Source organism: Trichosurus vulpecula, chromosome 6 (genome assembly GCF_011100635.1).
Source record: "Trichosurus vulpecula isolate mTriVul1 chromosome 6, mTriVul1.pri, whole genome shotgun sequence".
Taxonomy (NCBI): domain Eukaryota; kingdom Metazoa; phylum Chordata; class Mammalia; order Diprotodontia; family Phalangeridae; genus Trichosurus; species Trichosurus vulpecula.
The window spans coordinates 159366523-159392194 of NC_050578.1; the positions used below are offsets into that span (position 1 = coordinate 159366523).

Sequence of the window (25672 nt, forward strand, 5' to 3'; positions counted from 1 at the left end):
ATGTCTACATACTTATTTGTTTTTTGAGATAACTTTTTTCAGGTTGAGAATTTGAAGAGTGGAAACTGATTTGATTTGGGGTGAATAGGGAAAGGGAAGAATTGAAGATAGTCCCCTTGAACAGTGACAAAGGAAGCAAATACTATGATAATATTTAAAAATGTTAAGATTCTTATGTGTAATTTTATTTCATTTGGAAATTTTTTTTCCATCTCTGAAATTAAAATGGAAGACAATGTGAAATCATGATTAGATACCTTTACTTTTTTTTTTGCTTTACAGTGTTTTATAAATATATCTAATGCACAATGAAGAGCTGCATTACTTTTGACATCCTCCCAGGCATTCAGGAAATTAATAGTTAGAAAAACCACATGGAAACACTTTTTTTCAGGAATCATTCAATTTTCTTATACCATATTACATTCACTTATCAAATGTATAAAGTGAGATCTATTGATAAGTTAAATATTACAAAAGTGATTTTATAAAAAGCAACTCTGGGTGCTCTAGCATGATATTATATGTTTTTTATGTGTGTTTTATTGAGAAAATTGGAATAAAATGTTCAAATTTAAATTGACTATATTGTATGTCTCCACCAAAATTCTACTTGTATTTTTCATCATGGCACTGAAAGTGACTCTAGTTTCTCAAATAGGTACTGCCAATGGAGCACAAACTCTGGAAGGTTCTGTCTCTCACATGCTACTTGCATAAAGACCAGCTTTTTCTTTCCCTCTTCTTTTTGTATCCCCATCACTTAGCACAATGCCTGGCACATAGTAGTTCTTAATAAACATTTATTGACTGATTGACAGTCTAGTAACATCCAGAGGAATTCATTACTAGCATGTTGGCTACTAGGTAATAAATTCTTCTGGCCATAGAAAACTCTGAAAGAACGATACCTACAACATGTGCCTTGGTCCTGTATACTACTCTTCTACCTATGATGGTGGCAAACTGAAAGAAAAGGGGGAAAGGTGCTAAGAATCATATAACTTAAAAACCATCCATCAACATGAATTCAGACATTTGTATCCTTGTAACAGCAACCACATTGGCATACCCAAGATGGCTGATAGTGCAGGTTCTTAGAGGTAAACTCTGAGGAGTCGGGAGCTCTGAACATCTGGCCACTCAGAGTCTCAACCAATGAATCACAACATCTTCCTCATAAGCAAGCCCCCAAAGCAATCACCTCTCACAATATATACTCATTCAGCTAACAGGCTCAGAGCCAGAAAGCATCACAACCCAACTCATTGCCTAATTAACTTATTAACAAAAGGTGTGCAGGCTTTCCTATAAGCAAGCTTCCCTTAATGAGCTCCACATAAGGCCTATTAATGGCAGGAGAAAATCTTTCCCCCTCCCCCCACCCCGCCGCCACCGCCGCCATTAACATTATAACCCTAAAATAAAGGCAGCTAGGTGGCTCAGTGGAATAGAGCACTAGGTCTAGAATCAGGAAGACCTGAGTTCAAATCTAGCCTCAGACACTTAATAGTTTTGTGATCCTGGGCAACTCAACCTCTGCCTTAATCCACTGAAGAAGAAAATGGCAAACTACTCTAGTATCTTTGCCAAGAAAATCCCATGGATAGCATTGGTGTGCTATGGTCCATAGGGTCATGAAAAATTGGATGTCTGAACAGCAACAACAACAAACTCTAAACGTGAAGTTTTTGTTCCATATCTAGTGAATTAATTTATTATTTGTGTCTTGAGTTGGGCCTGACTCAGGGCAGTCTTCTATTAGTTTAGGATTGAGATGGGAACAAAATGAGGCATTTGTAGGTCATTCAATGGGGGAGGTTTACTTAGCCATAAGAAAAGAAAGATTTTTAAAAAAGATAGACATTAAGATGCCTTGAGCTGATTCAGCTAATTGAAACTCTTGTCACAATCTTCCAGCCAATCATGTCCAAGTTTCTCTAGCTTCTCATGGCGGCTTTGTACTCAGGCAATGAGGAGAGATTTCAACAAGTTCTTAGTTTTCTGAGCCAACCTAGTCTCAACAAATATCTCAATATCTTTTAAAAAAACAAAAAAAAACTAATCTAACCTGTATAGGGGGAAGGGTTCAAATACTGTTCCTACCATAAATGGCATCACTGGCTCAAAGAGTATGTGGAGTGATTATTTTTAAAGACATAGTTTCACAGATTTCATCTTTTGAAAACTTCCTGTATATATCCAATGACCATTTACCAATTGAGGAATTACTTTGGTTCTTATAAATTGGAATCAGTTTCCTATATATTTTGGAAATGAAGTTTTATCAAAATACCATACATATATACTTTTAAAAAAAATTTAATTTCATTTTTTTTCAATGAACAAAAATCTATTTTATTTCCCTTTTATATCCCCAATAGGGAAAAAAAAGGAAAAAGAAAACACACAGGTAACAAATATGCATAATGAAGTAAAACTAATTCCCACATTCGCCATATCCAAAAATATAAATGCCTCAACCAGCATCCTAAGACTATCACCTCTATGTCAGAAGATGCATATCATATTTCATCATGGGTCCTCTGGAATAGTGGTTGGTCACTGAACTGATGAGAGTTCTTGACTCTTTCAAAGTTGTTTGCCTTTACAATGTTGTTATGGTTCTCCTATTTTTGCTTACTTCAGTCTGCATCAGTTCATACAAGTCTTCTGAGGTTTCTCTGAAATCATTGCTTTTGCCATTCCCAACCACCTCCTCACCCCCCGCCTCACAATTTTTAATCCATCTTCTTCCTTGAAAGAAAAAAAAAAGACTTACCTAGTTTCTACATGACATAGATAGAAACTCATAGACATGCATAATTCATATCACTATAATGAAGTCATCTTTGTTTTGGTAACGAATAACATATTCTCAGTGCAACATTGATAAGTATTTCAACATTGAGTGTGACTTGAAGGTTGGACATAAGGATGGTAGCTGCCTAAGTGAAAGGCCTATCAGATCAAATGAAACTCCCTCATTAGCCTGCCACAATGCCTAGAATTCCCATTAGCAATATTCTTTAAGGTTATTTTCAAGCATATTTTAACTAGACTATCCTAGAATTCTATACAGCTCAAAAATAATCATATAACAAAGAAGTCAGACTCCTATGGAGATCATGGTCCATTAAAGATTTCCTGGGATCCTATATCCACCTTTCATGTAAGGGGGTGGTAATGAAGGGGAATGGCATATTGAATAGCTTCTTGACCATAAAAACTCTGCCCAAAGGTTAGGCATAATTTCGGTACACAATGTAGAGATAGATACCTAACATATTAGCATGGTGTGATTTACTTGACAAACCTATTAGAGCATCTATTTTCACTTAGAAAAGACCAAGGCCTCAAAGAAGTAGAATCTGAGGGAAGGGAGCATGCATTATAGCCCTTTATGCTAGGCACTGCTATAGTACTCAACACAAGCCTGGACATACAAAAAAACAACTCAATAAATATTAGTCAAATCGAATTGATCTATAATCTGTCTCCTATCAACTTCATCTCTCACTAGTCCTCTGAATAAACTTTCTGTTTCAGTCAGACTGGTCTACCCTTGTGGTCTCCTTAACACACCGGGAACTGTTGTTCAAGATGTTCCTCCTTCATGGAATCCCCTCTCCATCTTGTAACCAGAGCACCAGATTTAGAATCAGTAAGACCTAAATTCAAATACTGCCTCCCAGGCTTACTAGCTCTATGATCCTGGCAAGTCATTTAGACTCAGTTTCTTCATCTACAAAAAAATCTTCAATCTATAAAAATAATAATAGCACCTACCTCCTGTGGTTGTTATAAGGATGAAATGAGATAACACCTGTAAAGTGCTATGCAAACCTTACAGTGCGATGCTATATAAATGCTAGCTAAGGCAGGTCTTTCCTTCTCAGTGAAGAAGGGAGAGGCTATGAATTATATGTGTTATATCTTTGTGTCCTGCAGTGCCCTGTAGGTGCTCACTAAGTGTTCATATCAAATATAATAATAACTCATATTTTATAGCACTTTCAAAGATTTTATAAAGTTCTTCCTCACAACAATTCTGAGGTATGTGGTAAAAGTATTATTACTATCCCTAATTCATATATGAGAAACTGAGGCTTGAAGAGGTTAAGTGGCAGAAGTCATGTGACATGGTCACATGGCTATCTTTTCTTAAAAATGGAAAAGAGGATTTTATATGAAACTGCTCTCTTCTGTGAATTTTTAAGCTTTCATTCATTTCATCTTTTTTTAAAATCACTATCAGTACTTACCAACTCTGTCTTCTTTTCCCACACCTCCACTGCTCCATGTCCCATAGAAGCCTTCCCTTGGAATAAATAAGCATGGTCAAACAAAGCAAGTCAACACATTGTCTGTATCTGAAAATGTATACCTCATTCTGCATCTCTTGTCTAGTACTTCTCTCCCAAAATTGGAAGAATGCTTTATCATCAGTTTTCTGAAGTCATGATTGGTCATTAACATTGATCAGAATTTTTAATTCTTTAATAGTTGTTTTCCTTTAATGTGATCAGGTAAATTGTTCTTCTGGTTCTGCTCACTTCACTCTCTAATCAGTTCCTACAAGTCTTCTCAGGTTTTTTCTGAATCCTGGTAAGTTAAATGCCTCACTTCTCAAGGCACAATACTATCCCAATACATTCATGTGCCATAATTTGTTCAAGCATTCATTAAATGATGGGCATTCATTTTCCAGTTATCTGCTATTGTATACATTTTTTGAGCATATGCGTCTTTGAGCTACATGCCTCATAGTGGTATCACTGAGTCAAAGGTTGTTCACACTGTACTCATCTTTTGGGTACAATTCCAGATGTCTTTTTTTTAAAAAATAATTTATTTATTTTTAGTTTGCAACATTCACTTTCATAAGATTTTGAGTTTTAAATTTTCTCCCCCTCCCAAAGATGGCATGCAATCTGATACAGGTTCTACTGATACATTCATGTTAAACATATTTTCACATTAGTCATGATGTAAAGAAGAATTAGAACGAATGAGGAACCATGAGAAAGAAGAAACAAAGCAAAACAACAAAAGAAAAGGAGAGCAAATAGTATGCTTCCATACTCCAAAGTTCTTTCTCTGGATGTGGATAGCATTTTCCATTGTGAGTCTTTTGGAGTTGTCAGATCATTGCATTGCTGAGAAAAGCTAAGTCAGTCATTACACAACGTGGTTGTTACTGTGTACAATGTTCTTCTGGTTCTTCTGCTCATTTCACTCAGCATCAGTTCATATAAGTCTTTCCAGGTCTTTCTGAAGTCTGCCTGCTCATCATTTCTTATAGCACAATAGTATTCCATTACATTCATATACCGCGACTTGTTCAGCCATTCCCCAATGGATGGATATCCCCTTAATTTCCAATTTTTGCCACCACAAAGAGCTGCTATAAATGTTTTATACACATTAAGTCCTTTTCCTGTTTTTATGATCGTTTTAGGATACAGACCTAGAAGTGGTATTGCTGGGTCAAAAGGTATGCACAATTTTATAGCCCTTTGGGCATAGTTCCAAATTGCTTTCCGGAATGGTTGGATCAGTTCACAGCTCCACCAACAATGCATTAGTGTTCCAATTTTCCCACATCTTCTCCAACATTTATCATTTTCCTGTTTTGTCATGTTAGCCAATCTGATAGGTGTGATATGGTACCTCAGAGTTGTTTTAATTTGCATTTCCCTAATCAATAGTGATTTAGAGAATTTTTTCATATGACTATAGATATCTTTAATTTCTTCCTCTGAAAACTGCCTGTTCATATCCTTTGAGCATTTGTCAACTGGGGAACGACTTATATCCTTATAAATTTGACTCAGGTCCCAATATATTTTAGAAATGAGGTCTTTAATCAGAGACACTGGCTGTAAAAAATTATTTCCCATCTTTCTGCTTCCCTTCTAATCTTGGTTGCATTGGCTTTGTTTGTGCAAAAACTTTTCAATTTAATGTAATCAAAAAATCATCCATTTTGCATTTCATAATGTTCTCTATCTCTTATTTGGTCATAAATTCTCTCCTTGTCCATAAATCTGACAGGTAAACTATTTCTTGTTCTCCTAGTTTGCTTATAGTATCAGCCTTTATATCTAAATCATGTACCCATAATTCTAGATTTCTTATCAGAATGGTTAGATCATTTGTGGTTCCTTCAATATTTCATTAGTGTGTCTGTCCTCCCATAGTGCCTCCAAAAATTAGCATTTCCTTCTTTTGCCGTCTTTGCTAATCTGAACACTGTAAGGTGAAGCCTCAGAGTTATTTTAATTTGTATTTCTCTCATGTGATTTGGAGCATTTTTTTCATATGGTCATTGATGGCATTACTCTAGTGAACATCAAAAGGTCCTGAAAGATCTGTGAGTGCTATAGGAAGCAGCAGAGTTTTCTAGATTGGTTGGAGCTGTAGGAGCCAGGAAAGAAAATTGGCAGAAACAAAAAACATCAGAGAGAAATGGAGGCCACTGGCAAGAAGATCCTGCTTGGTGTGGAAGTGAAATGGAAACTGTCTAATTAGTAATCTTGCCAAGAAACTGTCTTGGGTCCCCATTTAGCATGGATGTTACCCTCCCAACCAATTATAGTAGTAGTGATGGTACTGTATTCTGTTCTAATCATCCTATAATTCTTTTTTTGCTTAACGTTCCTTTTTTTCTATATGGGAATATACTACTTGTTTCATATTTGATTTATGTTACATAATGGATATTTCCTTTACTTCTCCCGTGTGTGTGTGTGTGTGTGTGTGTGTGTGTGTGTGTGTGTGTTAGACTAGTCAAAGGTGTATTTGTTTCTCAGTAATCTGAAGTGGAGGTGGAATGCAACACTAATTCCCCTATTGAGAAGTAGACAAACTTGGAGCAATGAACTCAGGGCACACTGTGCAGGCAAGTAAAGGGAAGAGATCAGCAACAAGGCTCAGCATGGGTCATCAATCCCTACAGCCTCAGCCGAGTGGTGCCTAACTAGCCAGTTTATTTTTTTTAATTTTTTTTTTCAGTAAACATTTCTGTTTAATATACATAAGAACGAGAGTACACATATTAAATTTAGATTTTTCTTCATTAAGTACATACACGCAAAGCCAAGCGGGTCAACCTCCATTTGAAAATCTCATATTACTTTCAGAATGTGGAAAAGTGCATGTAATTGGACAAAACCATTCAATTAATAAGTTTTAGAATCTTAGGTAACCAGGTGCTTTCCATACAACAGTTCAACATTTTTTTAAATTTAAATTTATTTATTTAACATATTTAGTTTACAGCATTGATTTTCACAAGAGTTTGAATTACAAATTTTCTCCCCATTTCTACCCTCCCCCCCACTCCAAGATGGCATATATTCTGGTTGCCCTGTTCCCCAGTCAGCCCTCCCCTCCCCTCTCATCCCCTTTTCCCTTCCTTTCTTGTAGGGCAAGATAAATTTCTATGCCCCATTGCCTGTGTATCTTATTTTCTAGTTGCATGCAAAAACTTTTTTTTGTTTGTTTTTGAACATCTGTTTTTAAAACTTTGAGTTCCAAATTCTCTCCCCTCTTCCCTTCCCACCCACCCTCCCTAAGAAGTCAAGCAATTCAACATAGGCCACATGTGTATCATTATGTATAACCCTTCCACAATACTCATGTTGTGAAAGACTAACTATATTTTGCTCCTTCCCAACCCATCCTGCTTTATTGAATTTTCTCCCTTGACCCTGGCCCCTCTCAAAAGTGTTTGTTTTTGATTACCTCCAGCTCCATCTGCCCTCCCCTCCATCATCCCCCCCCCCCTTTTTTATCTTCCTCCCTCTTCTTTCCTGTGGGGTAAGATACCCAATTGGGTATGTATGGTATTTTACCCTCCTCAGGCCAAATCTGATGAGAGCAAGGTTCACTCATTCCCCCCTCACCTGCCCTCTCCCCTCCTCCCACAGAACTGCTTCCTCTTGCCACCTTTATGCGAGATAATCCACCCCATTCTATCTCTCCCTATCTCCCTCTCTCAGTATGTTCCTCTCTCATCCCTTAATTTGATTTTATTTCTTTTAGATATCTTCCCTTCATCTTCAACTCACCCTGTGTCTGCTCTCTCTCTCTTTTATACACACACACACACACACACACACACACACAGATATATACATACATACACATTCACTTATATATATATATAAACATATATATATGTATATGTATGTGTATATATATATATATATATATATATATATATGCATATTCCCTTCAGCTACCCTAATACTGAGGTCTCATGAATGATACGCTTCATCTTTCCATGTAGGAATGTAAACAAAACAGTTTAACTTTAGTAAGTCCCTTGCAATTTCTGTTTCCTGATTACCTTTTCATGCTTCTCTTGATTCTTGTGTTTGAAAGTCAAATTTTCTATTCAGTTCTGGTCTTTCATTGAGAAAGCTTGAAAGTCCTCTATTTTATTGAAAATCCATATTTTGCCTTGGAGCATGATACTCAGTTTTGCTGGGTAGGTGATTCTAGGTTTTAATCCTAGCTCCATTGACCTCCGGAATATCGTATTTCAAGCCCTTCGATCTCTTAATGTAGATGCTGCCAGATCTCGGGTTATTCTGATGGTGCTTCCACAATACTCAAATTGTTTCTTTCTGGCTGCTTGCAGTATTTTCTCCTTGATCTGGGAGCTCTGGAATTTGGCGACAATATTCCTAGGAGATTTCTTTTTGGGATCTATTTGAGGAGGCGATCTGTAGATTCTTTCAATTTCTATTTTGCCCTGTGGCTCTAGAATATCAGGGCAGTTCTCCTTGATAATTTCTTGAAAGATGATATCTAGGCTCTTTTTTTGATCATGGCTTTCAGGTAGTCCAATAATTTTTAAATTATCTCTCCTGGATCTATTTTCCAGGTCAGTGGTTTTTCCAATGAGATATTTCACATTGTCTTCCATTTTTTCATTCCTTTGGTTCTGTTTTATAATATCTTGATTTCTCATATAGTCACTAGCTTCCACTTGCTCCAATCTAATTTTTAAGGTAATATTTTCTTCAGTGGTCTTTTGGACCTCCTTTTCCATTTGGCTAATTCTGCCTTTCAAGGCATTCTTCTCCTCATTGGCTTTTTGGAGCTCTTTTGCCATTTGAGTTAGTCTATTTTTAAGGTGTTGTTTTCTTCAGTGTATTTTTCAGTATTTTTTTGGGTCTCCTTTAGCAAGTCATTGACTTGTTTTTCATGGTTTTCTTGCATCCTTCTCATTTCTCTTCCCAATTTTTCTTCTACTTCTCTAACTTGCTTTTCCAAATCCTTTTTGAGCTCTTCCATGGCCTGAGACCAGTTCATGTTTTTCTTGGAGGCTTTTGTTGTAGGCTCTTCAACTTTGTTGACTTCTTCTGGCTGTATGTTTTGGTCTTCTTTGTCACCAAAGAAAGCTTCCAAAGTCTGAGACTGAATCTGGGTGCGTTTTCACTGCCTGGCCATATTCCCAGCCAACTAACTTGACCCTTGAGTTTTTCAGCGGGGTATGACTGCTTGTAGAGTTAAGAGAACTATATTCCAAGCCTGGGGGGATGCGCCAGCTCTGCCACACCAGCACTGCTCCTTCCCCAAGAACCCCCAACCCAGACTGGGTTTAAATCTTCAGCAGACTGTGCACTCCTGCTCTGATATGCCACTTAATTCCTCCCACCAGGTGGGCCTGGGGCTGGAAGCAACAGCAGCTGTATCTGCCCCACCTCCGCTGTCCCCAGGGCTGGTAGCCGAACCACGAACTCCTTCTACTCCTGCAGCTTTTCCCACTAACCTTCTCTGCTGTCTTTGGTGTTTGTGGGTTGAGAAGTCTGGTAACTGCCACAGCTCACTGATTCAGGGTGGTAGGGCACATTCCGCCCGGCTCCTGGTCTGGTTGGTCTGCGCTGCTCATGCTGGGCTCTGCTCTGCTCCACTCCCAGCTCCCAGCTCCGTGTGGGATAGACCTCACCCAGAGACCATCCAGGCTGTCCTGGGCTGGAGCCCTGCTTCCCTCTGCTCTTTTGTGGGTTCTGCCGTTCTAGAATTGGTTCAGAGCCATTTTTTATAGGTTTTTGGAGGGACTCGGTAGGAAGCTCGTGCTAGCCCCTGCTTTCCAGCTGCCATCTTGGCTCTGCCCACAGTTCAACCTAACTAGCCAGTTTAGAGGATAAAAGATGAGATAATCTTGGTAAGGGCTAAAACTTGGGAAGCATTAAATGGCCTGTTACTCCTGAACGACTGGGATGTAAGCCTAAATTTGAATTTGCTTTTTCCTTTTGCTTCATCTCTGCTTCCTAAACTTTCATGGGTTTTACAGCAAACAAAAAGACCACATCAAAAGATTACCTATCACAAAGGGGCAGTGAAAGCAGACAGTTGGTTCCAACCTGGATTATATCTTCAATCAAGTCCCACACCCACCCATTTCCAACAATACCTGTCTAAAAGTAAGATAACAGCATTGGGGCCATCTCCAATCATCCTGATCTATGTCTTGTCACTGGACCCAGATGGCTCTGGAGGAGGGAGTGTTGCTGGTGACTTTGCACAGCCCTGCCTCACTTAAATCCAATTCACTTGCTGGTCATGACATCACCTTCCTGATGTCATGGTTCTCCTAGAGAACAGCCAGCCAGCCACTGTTGGACTTTTCAATTTTATGCCATTAAAATGGCACATTTTTTTTCTTTCATGATTATCTTTATTTCTTGTTTGGTTATAAGTTTCAAAGGCAGAACATGAACTGAATTTTCCTTTATTGTTAAGTCCAACTCTTTTTTCCCTTAAGCCACAGGGCTTAACGTATTCTTAAAAATGCAGTGTTCATCTATTCAGATGCAGCTACGTGGCATGTATAGAGCACGGGGCCTGGAGTCAGGAAGATCTGAGTTCAAATTTGTCCTCAGACACTTACTAGCTGTGTGACCCTTGGCAAGTCACTTAACTGCTATCTGCCTCAGTTTCCTCAACTGTAAGGATTATATTAGTACCTCTGCTGAAGCATAACAGATTCTGCTCCAGCCCTTTATTTTAACTCTGTATGTGTCTTTGTTTCAAATGTGTTTCTTATTAACAACATATTCTTGGATTCTGGTTTCTAATCCATTCTGATATCTGCTTCCATTTTATGGATGACTTCATCTCATTCACACTCACAGTTATTTTTGCTGTATATTTCCCACTATTCTATTTTCTCCTATTTATCTTTCTCTTTTTATTTGGTCCTTCCTCAAAAGTCTGTTTTGTTTCTGACCACTGCTTCCCTTAATCCACCCTCCATTTTATCACCCCCCTCCTTATTTCTCTTATCTCCTTCCCTAATGGGTAAGATTTATTTCTATAACAAACTTTGTGTGTGTGTGTGTGTGTGTGTATACACAATATGTGTATGCATGTATGTGTGTCTGTATATACATATATGTATACATTCTTTGAATCAATTCCAATGAGAGATTCAAACATTGCCTGCCATCCCCCTCATTTTCCTCTCCATTGTAAAAACTCTTCCTCATGTGCCTTTTTTCATGTGAGATAATTTCCACCATTCTTCCTCTCTCTTTCCCCTTCTCATAGTACACCCCTCTTTCTTACATCTTTTTTTGGAGATCATTCCTATATAATCAACTCACATCCATGCCATCTATCTACATAGACTTCTTTCAACTACCCTAATGATAAAATTCTTAGGAATTACATGTATCATCTTTCCCTATGGGAATGTAGGCATTTTAGCCCAGTAAGTTTTATGATTTCTTTTTCCTGTATGTCTTTTTTAGTCTTCTCTTGAATCTTGTGTTCGAATGTCAAATTTTCTATTCAGCTCTGGTCTCTTCATCAGGAATGCTGGAAAGTCTTCTATTTCATTAAATATCCATTTTTTTCCTTAAAAGATTATGCTCAGTTTTGCTGGGTAGCTTATTCTTGGTTATAATTCTAGCTTCTTTGCCTTCTGGAATATCATATTCCAAGCCTTCTGCTCCTTTAACATGGAAGCTGCCAAATCCTGTGTGATCCTGACTGTATCTCCGTGAATTTGAATGGTTTCTTTCTGGCTGCCTGCAATATTTTCTCCTTGACCTGGGAGCTCTGGAATTTGGCTCTAATATTCCTGGGAGTTTTCATTTTGGGATCTCTTTCAGGAAAGGATTGGTGGATTTTTTTTCAATTTCTATTTTACCCTCTGGATCCAAGATACTGGGGCATTCTTCCTTTATAATTTCTTGAAACGTGATGTCTAGGTTCTTTTTTGGATCATGGCTTTCAGGTACTCCAAGAATTATTAAACGAGCTCTCCTTGATGTTGTTTTTCTGATGAGATAGCTAACATTTCCTTCTATTTTTAATTTTTTTTAGTTTGTTTTATTGTTTTTTTGATGTCATTAGCTTCCACTTGCCCAATTCTAATTATTAAGGAATTATTTTCTTCAGTGAATTTTTGTGCCTCTTTTGCCATTTGGCCAACTCTGTTTTTTAAAGTATTATGTTCTTCAGTATTTTTTGGGTGCCCTTTACCAAGCTATTCATTCTCTTTTCATAATTCTCTAGCATCATTTTCTTTTTTCAATTTTTCCTCTACCACTCTTATCGCTTTAATTCTTCCAGGTATTCTTGTTGGTCTTGTGTCCAATTTGCATTTTTCTTTGAGACTCTGCTTGTAGCTGTTTTTACATGGTTATTTTCTTTTGAGTTTGTGTCTTGATCTTCCTTGCAACCATAGCAGCTTTTTATGATGTTCCTTTTTTTCTGTTTGCTCATTTTTACAGTCTAGTTCTTGACTTTGAACTTTATGTTAAAGTTGGGCTCTGCTCACCTTGGGGTGAGGAGGCTCTATTCCCAGCTTCAGGTTTTTTCACACCTAGTTCTAGGGGTTTTTGATGCTTATAAGGTGGTATTATCTGGAGTGAGGTGTGGTTAAATGCTTTCCTAATTCAGTTAGGGCCCGTGCTCCCCAGCAGGCACAAGTGCTAGGGCTCCTCTCAGCTCTGTTATCATGACCAGGTCCCCTGTACCTCTGCTGCTACAAGTACTAGTCTTCCTCTCCACCTAGAAACTGTGACCAGGGCCCTCCCTTGTGGTGGACCACAAGAGCTTCTCTATACACTGGACCAATGACCTAGAACTTCACATAGACAATGGAGTTGCCAAAGAATACCTGGTCCTGTGCTCAGTGTCCTCAGCTCAGGGGCTCCTGTAACCTCTTTCTGACCAGTTGTCCAATCCCCTGACCATTCTGGGCTAAGAGTTCCCAAAGCTACTGCTGCTGTTGCCACAGCCACTTCCAAGGCCCACCAATGATGTCATCATGTGTACTCTGGGGAGGCACCTACCCTGATGTCACAGACCTCTCTTGCCAACCTCCTAAGTTGTCTTGAGCTAGAAAATGTCTTACCCCAACATTTTGTTGACTATGTTGCTGCAGAATCCAGTGTGACACTTGGAGGGGAATATTGGGAGAGTTTGGCTGGGTTGCTACCTCTGCCATCTTGTCAACTCTACCTCTATCTTCCAGTTTTACTATATCAAACTCCAAGATAATTTCCATAGTCCTGGTGCTGAGTGCCAAGGGCATGGGGGGAGGGAGTGTGAAAGGAATTTAATCACTCCCACTTATATATATACATATAAACTGGGTAAAAAAGAAATACTGCTTGAAAAACTTCTTTCAGTTCTACCTGGGTCCAGCTAAGGGCTTGACTAACAAAAGAGCTGCAATAACATTGCTCTCATTTTACTGCTGACATTGCGGATTAGATTTTTTTTTCTCAAAAGGAGAGTTGTAGCTCTTTGGGAGTCTGCCAATTCCTAGGGTTATCTCTGCGCTGTTAATGAGACTAGTAGCCACTCTCAGCCAGAAAAACAAAACAAAGCCAAAAAGCCCTTAGGTTTAAGAAAAAAAAACAAAACACCTTTTTTTGGGGGGGGGGCAATCTTGCTTCCCTTCCACAAACAACTCTCTTGGGCCAGCTTGATACTTATGTTGTTGTGAGTAAATTCCTTTCAAACCTCATTATACCCTTGGCACCTAGTACCAGAACCATGTAAATTACCATGGAGTTTCAGCTGATAATACTGGACTGTTAGAGTACAGCTGGTATCCTTTACCTTGTATTTCTGCAGCTTCACCCAAATCATAGAACTCCTCAGACCACTAACAAAATAGAAATACTAAACAAAGGGTCTTACCTGGAGCCAGGAGCTTTGGCTTCAGTCCTGATTTTGCAACTACTGAGCTTCACAGACAATTTTTAGGGAGCTTCCCTTTTCTCACTTCTAGAATGAGGAGGTGGAATTAGATGAGCTTTGAGACTCTTTTAATTCAACAAACATCAAATGCCTACCATTTTGGGGGTTTATTAAAGACTAGGTACTGATGACATTAAAAAAAGGAAAGTTTCCTGTCCTCATGGAATTTATATTTTACTATTGGCAGGACAGTGGAAAGGAGGCAACATATATACAAGTAAGTACAATTTTCCCTGTACATAGAACACCCTCCAGTTCAGTTGGAATGATCCAGTGGGGTCATAAAGCCAAGGGATTCTCAAAAAAAAAAAAAAGAAAGAAAGAAAGAAAGAAGAGAGAGGTGCCAAAGACAAACTTTGCTTAAATTATAATTGTGCTAGTATGGCTCCAATTGTCTTCATGTTCATTGTGCCAACCCGGGAAAACTGTATAAAGCAAGTCAAATATATGTCTTGTTGTAATATCCCTGAGGGCAGGTGCTATATTATAGCTATACCTATTATAGTTACATCTATATACTAGGGTGTGTTGGAAACAGTTTGGTCAGAGATGGTTATTAAATTTCTAGTGAACATTTACACCTTGGAAATTTGCAGACTTACAAATCAGGGCTTACTTTATTGTTTTCTTGATTGTTTAGACTTAGAAAAGTGAAGGAAAAAATGTTAGTAATATAAATTAAATTTGAAAGTGTGGAGTATACATTTCTTTTGGAGAGCTGGTTGTTAAACATTTATCAGCACATGACAGCCTATAGAAAGTATACAAGTACAACACACACACACACACACACACACACACACACAGAGATACCCACTAACTTTGCCTAAAGTAGGCAATGAAGAAATGATTGCTAAATGAATTTAATACCCACCTTAAACCTAAATAAGCTTGTATCTGAAATATGTTGCATGTGTACATATGTACACAAACATATATACACTTCACAAGCTACAACTACTTAGAATCTGAGTCTATATACATATGCTATCACAATTCTATTAAGATAAACCCATGGTAATAATTTATTTGACTTTTTTGGGGGGATGGTATGTTGCCCACCACAGTGGGGAGAAAAGACCTTTTATCTTCCTCTTGGCTACTTCCTTTGCCTAAGTCCCAAAAGTACTTTAAAAAATATGGTTAATTGACAAAACCTCTGTATTTAAAATAGGTCTATTCTGTTTTCTGTTAAAGGTAACGATCTTTTCAAGTGAGAAATAAACAATTATATTGGACTTTCAATCTTTTTGTTGTTATCAACCACATCCTGAATTCAGTTTTTACTTCTATTCATTGAGGCACGTGAAATTCTCTGATGATCTATTTTTGCCTACATCCTGTCTTATGAGGTAGCCAGTGTTGTCTGTTTTGAAAAGTAACACTCTGAATTACATCTCTGTGGATACTGAACCTTAGCTACACACCTAAACTATTCAATTGATAGATATAATGTTGATTATCTGAAACTTTATAGCAACAGAAATATAGACACACCACACTAGTATTTCTGGAAAACAGTTACATTAACCTAGGGCCTTTATTAGTAAAGCATTTAAAATTTTTTTCTTAAGATATGAGGGTCAAAAGGAAAGTTTTTATATTGATTTACTCAGAAGATCTCCCCTCCACCCCCCCTTGGGGACCCTTTCTCTGACAGTTTCAGTCTAAAAAAGTAGGGAGTTGAGCATAATCCCTGGGTTATCTTCCTCAGTTGCTATCTTTACCATCCTTAATTTCTGAGTCTCTTGTCTTCAATGATTAAAGTACAAAGACCCACCCAGAAATATGAAGCAATCTCTTACTTAATTAAAGGTTAATTGGAATGTAGCCCTTCTTCCAATCTAGTCAACTAACACCTTGTTAGCTAGGGTGTGTGGGCTGCTGGGATGGGATTGGGGATTTTTATGGCATCTTTTGAGAGCTAGTCTCTAGTGGAATACTGAACATAGAAGAAGCCTGAGTAAGTTCTATCAAAGCTCTGGCATACCATTTGATGAGGGTACCAAAAATCTATGTAATATAGAAATGGTATATTTGAAACCTGAAAATATTCACTTTCCATAGACAGTTGCCCTCCACTTGCTCCTGCTAGGGCGGCTGGCCCAGGCCGGGCAAATTAAGGGTAGGGAGGGGCTATTGATTAGATAGGTAGCAGCTAGGCCGTGGACAAATTTCTCTTTTACGAATTTGCCAAAACCTATTAGATTTTCATTCAGGATTATAAATCAGGCCAGGAGCAGGATGCCAGGCCACTATGCAGACTGTCTTAGGAGTAAGAGACCCCTGCTACTTAAACCCCACTGGGGATCCCACAAACCAAACGAGAAACTTTTGGTTGCCCTAGCAAAGTTCTGCTTCTTTCCTATGTTACGTATTTCTTAGTTCCCTAACAACAACAACAAAAAAAACCCACCACCTCTTTCCCTTACTTACCAGAGGAAGTGAAGGTTCTAGTGCCAATTCTGCTGAGCAAATCACTAGAAGTTTTCAGAGTCTTACTTTCCTCCTCTGGAAACCAAAAGGGTCAGCCTGGATGATCTCTCAGTTCCCTTCCAACTTTACCACCACAGAGCGTGAACACTGTTTTTTGCCTTTCTTGTTATTCCCTGCGGCCAGCACATTGCCTGGCACAGAGTCAGCGCTTAATGATTGTCGACTCACTGACTGATTCTTGCCAATATCCAGAAGTCCTGGCCAGCGATAGTGGCGAGTCACCCGCAGGTGGCACTGCTCAAGGCTCTGACAGGGCTCGAGGATTCAGGGACCTTTCGAAGCCCGCATGTGATAGGAAACGTGAGCTTAAGGAAACCCAGTGATCTGGCTTTGCCCGCGCAGCAATTGCGCAAAGCCGGAGCAGTCCCTAGTTGCCGAGCCTGGGAGCGCCGGGGATGCCAGGCTGTCCATTGTGCCCCCGGCTGCAGCTTGGCTGAGACGCGGGAGGTGGCAGAACCTGTTGTGGTCCTCGCTGGGTAACCTCTGCAGATCCACCCCTTTTTTCTCCCCGGCTGCCGCGAGGCTTGGGGCGGGCAAGCCGCGGCGGGAACCGAGGTCGCCCGGCTTGGGCCGGCGGCCCCAGCTGGAGCAAGTGGAGGGCGGCTCCCGGGGCGGGGCGAGGCCAGGCCATCTCCTTCCCTCCCGCCCTTCCTCCCTTCATCCACCTTAACCCCGAGAGTTTAGGGTGGACTCCCTCCATCCACTGTCGGCCCTCACAGCCCGTGGTGCGGCAGTTCGGCGTGCACCACCAGCCAGGTAAGAGTGCCGCCGCCCAGGGGGCGGGCCTGGCAAGGTGCGGGGACTCTGGACTGCCAGGAGGCTTGGGGAGGAGTGAAAATGGGCGAGGTGGGAGGTCACCTTTCATAAACCACTCCGGGGAATGGTCCTGGAGGAATGGTAGAAAAAGGCTGGAGGAGATGGCTGGGGGAGAAATCCTCTCTCCTACTTTTCCCCTCCTAGTAAGGGGAGGTGGATGGGACTGACTTTTACTCACCAGGTAAGTGGCGCTGGCTCTTTAGAGGAGCTGGGTTCAACTCCTGCCTTGAAAACTACTTTTGTGACCCTGTGCAAATCAGCCAACCTCTTGGGGCTTCACTTTCCTCATTTGTAAATGGAGGGGGTTGAACTAGATGGGGTCTGAGGTCCGTCGTGCTTCTCGTCTCTTACTTCTGTAGGATTTCCTCTGGCTGAGAGGCTGGCAGGCTGGCAGTGGTGCGCGTTACAACCTGAGTCTAAGCCGGGGAGTCCCCAAACTCCCCACCAGCTGATACAGTAGCTGAGTGCTTTCCGGCCACCCCGTCTCTCTGGCCTTTCCTTTGGTGTTGGAAAGGCAGTAGGATCAATGGCCTCACAATTCGGGTGTGCTTCATTTACCAGCAAATAGTTCTGTGGGATCTCCTCCCCTTTTCCAGTTCTTTGAACATTGGAGTGTAACACCAAGGAACGGAGCCAGAGAAATTATGGAAGCTGGTCGGTGTGCCTTCTTTTGTCACGTTTTCATTTATTTTCCTCTGCTTGAATCTTGAAAAGTTTGGAGTTTGGTCTATAAATATGAGAAAACTCCTTGGTCTAGGAAATGTGTGTCTTGGATTCCTTTTTGTTTCCTTCATGGACAAGTAAAATATGTTAACTGTTAACATACTTTGGAAACCAGACTAATATTTAATTAGAAGAGTTATTATAAATGTTAGCACAAAACAACAAAAGTTGCTACTGGTGATTAAGAGGGCCAGAGGGCTATGTGGTGTACATGCACAGATGAGCCCTGTTTTTCCAATAGAAAATGTATATGCTTATTTTCCTCCTTGGAAATTCTGAGAATTTGTTGTTCTCTTAGACAAACTCCTTTATATTGTACAGTAAGTTAAACATCACTGGATTTCTTAGTTGTATTTTAAAGTTTAACAATTAATTTGTGCCATGTGGCATTTATACTAAGTCAGCTTTGTATAATATTAATACTATAATAACAAATAATACATTTGACTGACAGCTATGTTTGAGTGCGTAGAAAAGGCCAAAAGTCTCTCTTGTAAAGTTAGATATGGAGAAGAATGCTGTATTTATCTTCTCGCAGTTCCTATTGTCAAATACATAATCCAAAATACAGGAAGCCTTCCCCAAACCCTATTAATATCAGGGCTTTCCCTCTTTTGTTATTATTCAGTCCTGTTAGACTCTTCATGCCCCCACTGGGGGTTTTCTTGGCAGAGATACTAGAGTGGTTTACCATTTCCTTCTCCAGCTCATTTTACAGATGAGAAACTGAGGCAAACAGGGTTAAGTGACTTGCCCAGGTCACACAGCTAATAAGTGTGTGAGGCCAGATTTCAACTCATGAAGAGGAATATTCTCCATTCCAAGCTCAGCACTCTTATCCACTGTGCTACCTAGCTGCCCACCCCCCCACCCTCCGCCCTGCAGGTTTTAATTATTTCCTATTTGTCTGGTATATAACTTGCTTTGTATATATTTGTTTGCATATTGTCTTCCTCTAGAGATTATAAGCTCCTTGAAATCAGGGACTGTCTTTTGCTTCTTTCTATATCCCTATCTACATCACTATATTAGCACAATGCTAATTTGTTCATTGAATTTATCGAATGAATGAAAATAGAAGAGTCTCTGTTACTTATACATATTTGATTTTGAGCTATCATTTCCTCTTTCTGGATAATGATAAAACACCTGAATTCAAATCAGCCTCAGACTAACTGTGTTGTATGGATCTCTTCACCTCTGAGTCTCATTTTTTTCTTTTTTGAAAAGTGAAGGTATCAAACAGGCCTGTTGGCTGGAACCATCTTAAAATGTAATTGAGAAATATTTTAACAAAGTAAATAAAATACAACAAAATATAGATAACATTAATAAATGGCTTTCTAATATGCAACCTAGGGCTGGTTTCTATTTGAATTTTATAACACTGGTATAGAGACAGCGAGGTGGCTCAGTGGATAGAGTGCTCAGCCTGGAGTCAGGAAGATCTGAGTTCAAATTCAGCCTCAGACACTCACTAGCTGTGTGACCCTGGGCAGATCACTTAACCTCTGTTTGCTGTTCCACTGGAGAAGGAAATGGCAAACTGCTCCAGTATCTTTGCCAAGAAAACGCCATAGGAGGTCATGAAGAGTTGGATATGACTGAACACCACTGGGATGACCTCTAAGGTACCTTGTAGCTCTATGCTTGAGCCTATGAATTACTTAAGACCAAGGGCTTCATTTAGTCAAAACATGATAAATACCATAGGGCAGAGGTAGGGAAGCTGTGGCCTTGAGGCCGTATAGGGCCCCTAGGTCCTCAAGTGCAGCCCTTTGACTGAATCCAGACTTCACAGAACATGAAGTTTGGATTTAGTCAAAGGACCTCCCTTGAGGACCTAGAAGGCCACATATGGCCTCAAGGCCATAGGTCCCCCACTCTTGCCACAGGGTTAAGGGTCACAAACATGTGACACACAGGGATTGATATAATCTTTATTGGCCTGTGCCTAAGGGAGAAAGTTTGTCCTATTATCTTTTCTCTTCTCTCTGCTGAAAGTTTGACTCCAGGCCCTAGGTTAATGGACTTCCAGGAGCCTGAGATGGTGAGACTAATGGAGTCCCCTTCTAATACTCTCTCTCCCTATTCCCGCCAGTAGGGTCACCAGCCTCCTGTTTTGAATTGTTAATGTTTTCTCCCTTCTTAAATTATCTTGCATTCTGTTTATTCGTATACCTCTTACACAAACATATTTTGTTAGAAGCAAGTAGGTAGTGTGGAAGATAGAGCACTGGGCCCCAACTCAGGAAGACCTGAGTTCAAATAAGCCTTAGACACTTACTAGCTGTGTGACCCTGGCTGAGTCATTTAGCCTCTCTTTGCCTCAGTTTCCTCATCTGTAAAATGGGGATGATAATAATAGCACCTACCTCCCAGGTTTGTTGTGAGGATCAAATGAGATAATAATTGTAAAACACTCAGCATAGTGCCTGGCACATAGTAAGCACTATACCAATGTTAACTATTATTAGCTATCGTTATCTGTATGCCCGGTATACAAACAAATGTTGTTAGAGGCAGCTCGATGGCACAGTGGAGAGAGTCCTGGACCTAGAGTTAGGATGAGTTCAAATTCGGCCTCAGACAATAGCTGTGTGACTCTGAGCAACTGAGGCTGTCTGCCTCAGTTTCCTCAACTGTAAAATGGTGATAATATTATCACCTACCTCACAGGGTTGTTGTGAGGATCGAATGAGATATTTTAAAAGCACTTAGCAGAGAGCCTGGAACATAAGTGCTTAATAAATGCTTGTTTTCCTCTTTCTTTCCTTCTTCCCTCACTCACTCTCTTGTTTCCTCCCTTCTTTTCTCCCTTTCTTTCTTATTTCCTTCCTTTCCACTTTACTTCTTCCCTCCCTCCCTTCCTTCCTTATTTCCTTCCCACCTTCTTTATTTCCTTTCTAATTTCCTTCCTTCTTTAGTTCCTTATTTCCTTCCTTCTTACTTCCTTCTTTATTTCCTCTCTCTTCCCTCCCTTCCTTCCCACTTTCTCTATTTTCTTCCTTTTTACTTTGCCTCTTCTTTATATCCTCCCTCTCTTTCTTCCTTCTTCCCTCCCTCCTTCCCTCTGTCCCTTCCTTCCTTCCTTCCTCCTTTCCTTTATTTCCTTCCTTCCCACCTTCTTTATTTCCTTTCTAGTTTCCTTCCTTATTTCCTTCTTTCCTTCTTATCTTCCCTCTTTATTTCCTCCTTTCTCCCTTCCTCCCTCCTTCCCTGTCTCTTCCTTCCTTCCACAGCCTTCCTATGCTATTTGAGAGCTCCTTGTTTTTGTCATTGCATCTCTACTCCCTAGCCCACTGTCTTATGCACAGTGGTAGATGACTGATAAATGTTTGTTGAATTTGAATTTTGATATAATAGAAAAAGCATGAGATGCAGCATGACTAGTGGGTAGAGACCCACTTAGGAAGCCCTTGATGTTCAAGCCCCACCTTTGGCACACATCGTGACTGTGTAACCAAGGAAAGGCGGCTAGGTGACACAGTGGATAGAATGCTGAACTTGGAGTCAGGAAGACCTGAATTCAAATTGACCCTCAGTCACTAGCTCCATGACTGTTTGCCTCAGTTTCCTCAACTGTAAAATGGGAATAACTACTGTAGCAATCTCACAAGGTTGTTGTGAGGATCAAATGTGCTTTGCACAGGGCCTGGTACATAGTAGGCACTGCATAAATGCTTATATACAAATATAAATATAGATGATATTTTTTTCACCCCTACACCACCCATCATCCCTTTGCCTAGGGAGAAATATCTCCTTCCTGGAACAGAGATGACTGGCATAATAATTCGACTAGAGAATCCAAAAGTGAAATGGACTGCCTTAGGAGGTAGTAATAGGTACTCAGTCTAAGTCAATAAACATTTATTAAGCACCAGTTACTATATGCCAAGCACTGTGCTCGACAACTTCTTGCAAAGACTAGAATGACCCTTTTTTGGTGTATTATAAGGAAGAAAGAAACAAGCATTAAATGCCTACCTATGATGTGTCAGGCTTTGAGCTAATTGCTTTACAGATGTTATCTCATTTAGTCCTCACAACAAACCTGGGAGGTAGGTGCTATTATGATGCTATTTCTATCCCCATTCTACAGTTGAGGAAACTGAGGCAGACAAAAGTTAAGTAACTTGCCCAGGGTTATACAACTAGTAAATGTCTGAGAGCAGATTTGAACTCAGGTCTTCCTGATTCCAGGCCCACTGCTCTGCCATTTTCTTGTCTAGACACTTGCATGAGGTGGCTTCTGAGGTCTGTTCCAACTCTGTAATTCCTCTCCCTGGAGTGCATACATGCTCCAACATGATGATGGAAACATTGTCAGTGTTGGGCTTAGTGCAATATTATGTGCCCCATGGGTATAAAAAGTCTTGGTTGATGACAGTTACATAAAAAATACATTCTTCCACAATGTGTATATCGGCAAAATTAAGTAAAGAGCTGAATCTTGGGTATCCAGTTTTTTCATTTGGGCTGGAGTAGAAACTCAGCAGGACCCGTGGGAGTTAGGGAGATGTTTGAGGATCAGAGCCATGGTGCCCAAGTACTAGTAACCTTGTAGTAAACATTGTAATTATTGGAAATGACTTGACTTGTCAATCCCTACAAAGATTCCAACCAAAGTCAAGGGCCTTTTCAACTTCTGCCTTTGTAGCTTCAAAAAAGCAGAGTCAGATCTGCCCTCGTTGAAGCAATTTTGGAATCTACCATCCCTTCTGCTCAGTATCTTAACTAGGATTCAGGTACTCTAATGTTGACTCTGTTTCTGATCTTGCTTTTGGTTCTTCCTGATTTTGTTTCGACAGCTGCCCCACACCCATCCTGAGTGAAGGGTTGATTCCTCGGGCTGGGCATTCATGTGTATTTCCACCCTGCCCTACCGTTACCAGCACCTCTTTTTTTTGGTTTGGTTTTCCCGTCAGGTTGTCTACAGTAATTAATCTGGCCACCTCCCTGTAGATAACACACATATAGTTAGCCCTCCCAGGATCTGCATTTATCCCCAAACCCTTTCCCCTGGCCCTGGGGTCCTTGGTTCTGTCTCCCAGGCAGCATCCGGTCTCTGGCTCTCTGCTGAGAGATAGAATGTTAGGTTCTCAAGCACAACGCAAGCTCTTAAAGTTAGAAACTAATTTCTGTCTTTCTGTCTTCAGCCTAGCCAAGCACCTGGCATAGATCGCTTGCTTAATAAATGCTTGTTGCTTGACTCTTGGCTCCTGAGACCTGTGTGTTGCTTCCCAACCCTACTTCTCCTGCCTGCTAACCTTCCCCATCCTGATCCATCTCTTTGGAGCTGGCACGACTGTGTCATGGCATTAAACTCACGGTCAGCACGACCAAAAATACTTTCAAAACCTCACATCTCTACATAAATGTCAGGTGTTCTTGTTCATGAAGGAAAGATGCAGATTCCCAGAATGGTGCATTCTGTCTTGTAATATACAGAAAATGAAAATCGTTTGACTTGGGTAAGATGGGAGATTCATAAGTCTTGCTATCCTGGAGGCAGATAGAACAGCTTGATAAAACTGGGGATAATGATGATAATATAGCATCCTTATGTATGTCATGCTGAAAAGTGCCATCAAAAACAGAAACTCAACTAATATGAGCAACTCAACTTAGGTGCATTGTTTTGTTCTCAGGTAGTAACTGTGCTAAGCCCGTTTTCCCATGCCTTCCTTTGGGTAGCTATTCCTATGGCTTGGAATGACCTCTCTACTTGCCGCTGTCCATTCAAATCTAAATCATTCATCTTATCATAGGATTTGTAGAGCTGAAAGGGACCTTTTAAAAATAGAGTGAGAGGACTTCAAATCAGGAAGGCCAGAGTCTGAATCATACTGAAAACACTTTCTAGCTGTGTGACCCTGGGTGAGCCATTGAATGGGGGTGATGATAGCACTTACCTCTTGGTTGCTGAGAGGATCAAAGAAGAAAATATATGTAAAGTGATTTACACACCTCAACTGGCTACATAAATGTTAGCTATTATTGTTACTATTTCCAACCTTGTTTTACAAAGGAAGAAACTGAATTCCAGCTGTGTTTAACGACTCGTCTAACACCACACAGATAATAATGATAGCTGACATTTATATAGTGCTGTATACAATTATCTCATTTGATCCTAATAGCAATCCTGGGAGGTTCAGTATTACAGGAATTATCATCCTATTTTTCAGATGTGGAAACCATTACACAGTGGTTAAATGACTTGTCCAGGATCACACAGCTGGAAATGAACTGACCCGATCCTTATTACACAGGTCATTTGATTCCAGATTGGGAGTTCAAACCATTTGACTCTGAGCTCTTTGTCCTAAGATTTAAACCTGGGTCCCTCAAAGCCAAGTTCAGGGTCTAATTCTTTCCTGAAGGGTTGAGTAATTTGTCTTTTGTCCATACTACCTTGCATTGATATGAATTATTAGTGAAATTCTTCCTTGAATTCCCAGGTTTGAAAGTATGCTCTATACGATTTAGCACTTAATTATACTCTTTTGTATTAGCTATTGTATCATTTATGTTACTCCTGTTTTCTCAACTATACTGTAATTTCTTTGAAGGCCGAGTGCTCATCTTTTCTTCCATGTAATAGCAATAACTTTTGTCTAGAAGGAGCTAGGCAGCACAATGGAGAGAGTGCTGGGCCTAGAAACAGGAAGATCTGAGTTCAAATTTCGCTTCAGATACTTACTAGCTGTGTGACCCTAGGCAAGTAACATAACCTTTGTTCGCTTCAATTTCCTCATTTGTAAAATGAAGATAATAATAGCTCCTACCTCCCAGGGTTGTTGTGAGGATGAAATGTGATATTTATAAAGTGCTTAGCACACAGAACAGTCTGTGTAAAACTAACACTATGTAACATATATGCATGCATATGCATGTATATAAATGCATACATATTGTTATATAAAATAACATGATATAAATGTAGTCATAATAATTTATAGAAATTAGTTTCTATACATTTATAAATAGTGATATGTTTAAATAGTTTTAGATAATTTTATAAATATCTATAAACTCATATATTATATAAAATAGAAATGTTATAATTAATCATATGAATGTGTACATATTATTTATTATTATTTCTATAATAGTTTAAAGTTTATAAAACATTTTCCTTATAAAAACCTAGAGAAGTCAGCTGAGTAAGTATATACCCATTTTTCAAGTGGGGTTGCTGAAGGTCCGAGAGAAGAAGTGACTTGTTCCTTTTTACACGGACCATTCGTTTCCAGATGGAGAGTCCAAACCAGGTCTTTCAGACTTGAAATCCAGTGTTCTTTCCACCACATCACTGTTTTCTAGTCAGAGCTCTCATATTATTACTCTTTAGAATAGATAAAAACAGCCCTTTTTGTGTATTAGTATGTAA

At 39.8% G+C, this 25672-nt stretch overlaps 1 long non-coding RNA gene across 1 annotated transcript; it reads right to left on the reverse strand.

The window, feature by feature from the left end:
• Nucleotides 1-2416: 2416 nt before the first annotated feature.
• Nucleotides 2417-17009, reverse strand: LOC118853137. The gene is made up of 4 exons (XR_005010666.1): nucleotides 16675-17009; nucleotides 14179-14265; nucleotides 4266-4321; nucleotides 2417-2757 (listed from the first exon to the last, which is right to left on the reverse strand). It is a non-coding gene; the product is annotated as an uncharacterized LOC118853137 (long non-coding RNA).
• Nucleotides 17010-25672: the final 8663 nt, after the last annotated feature.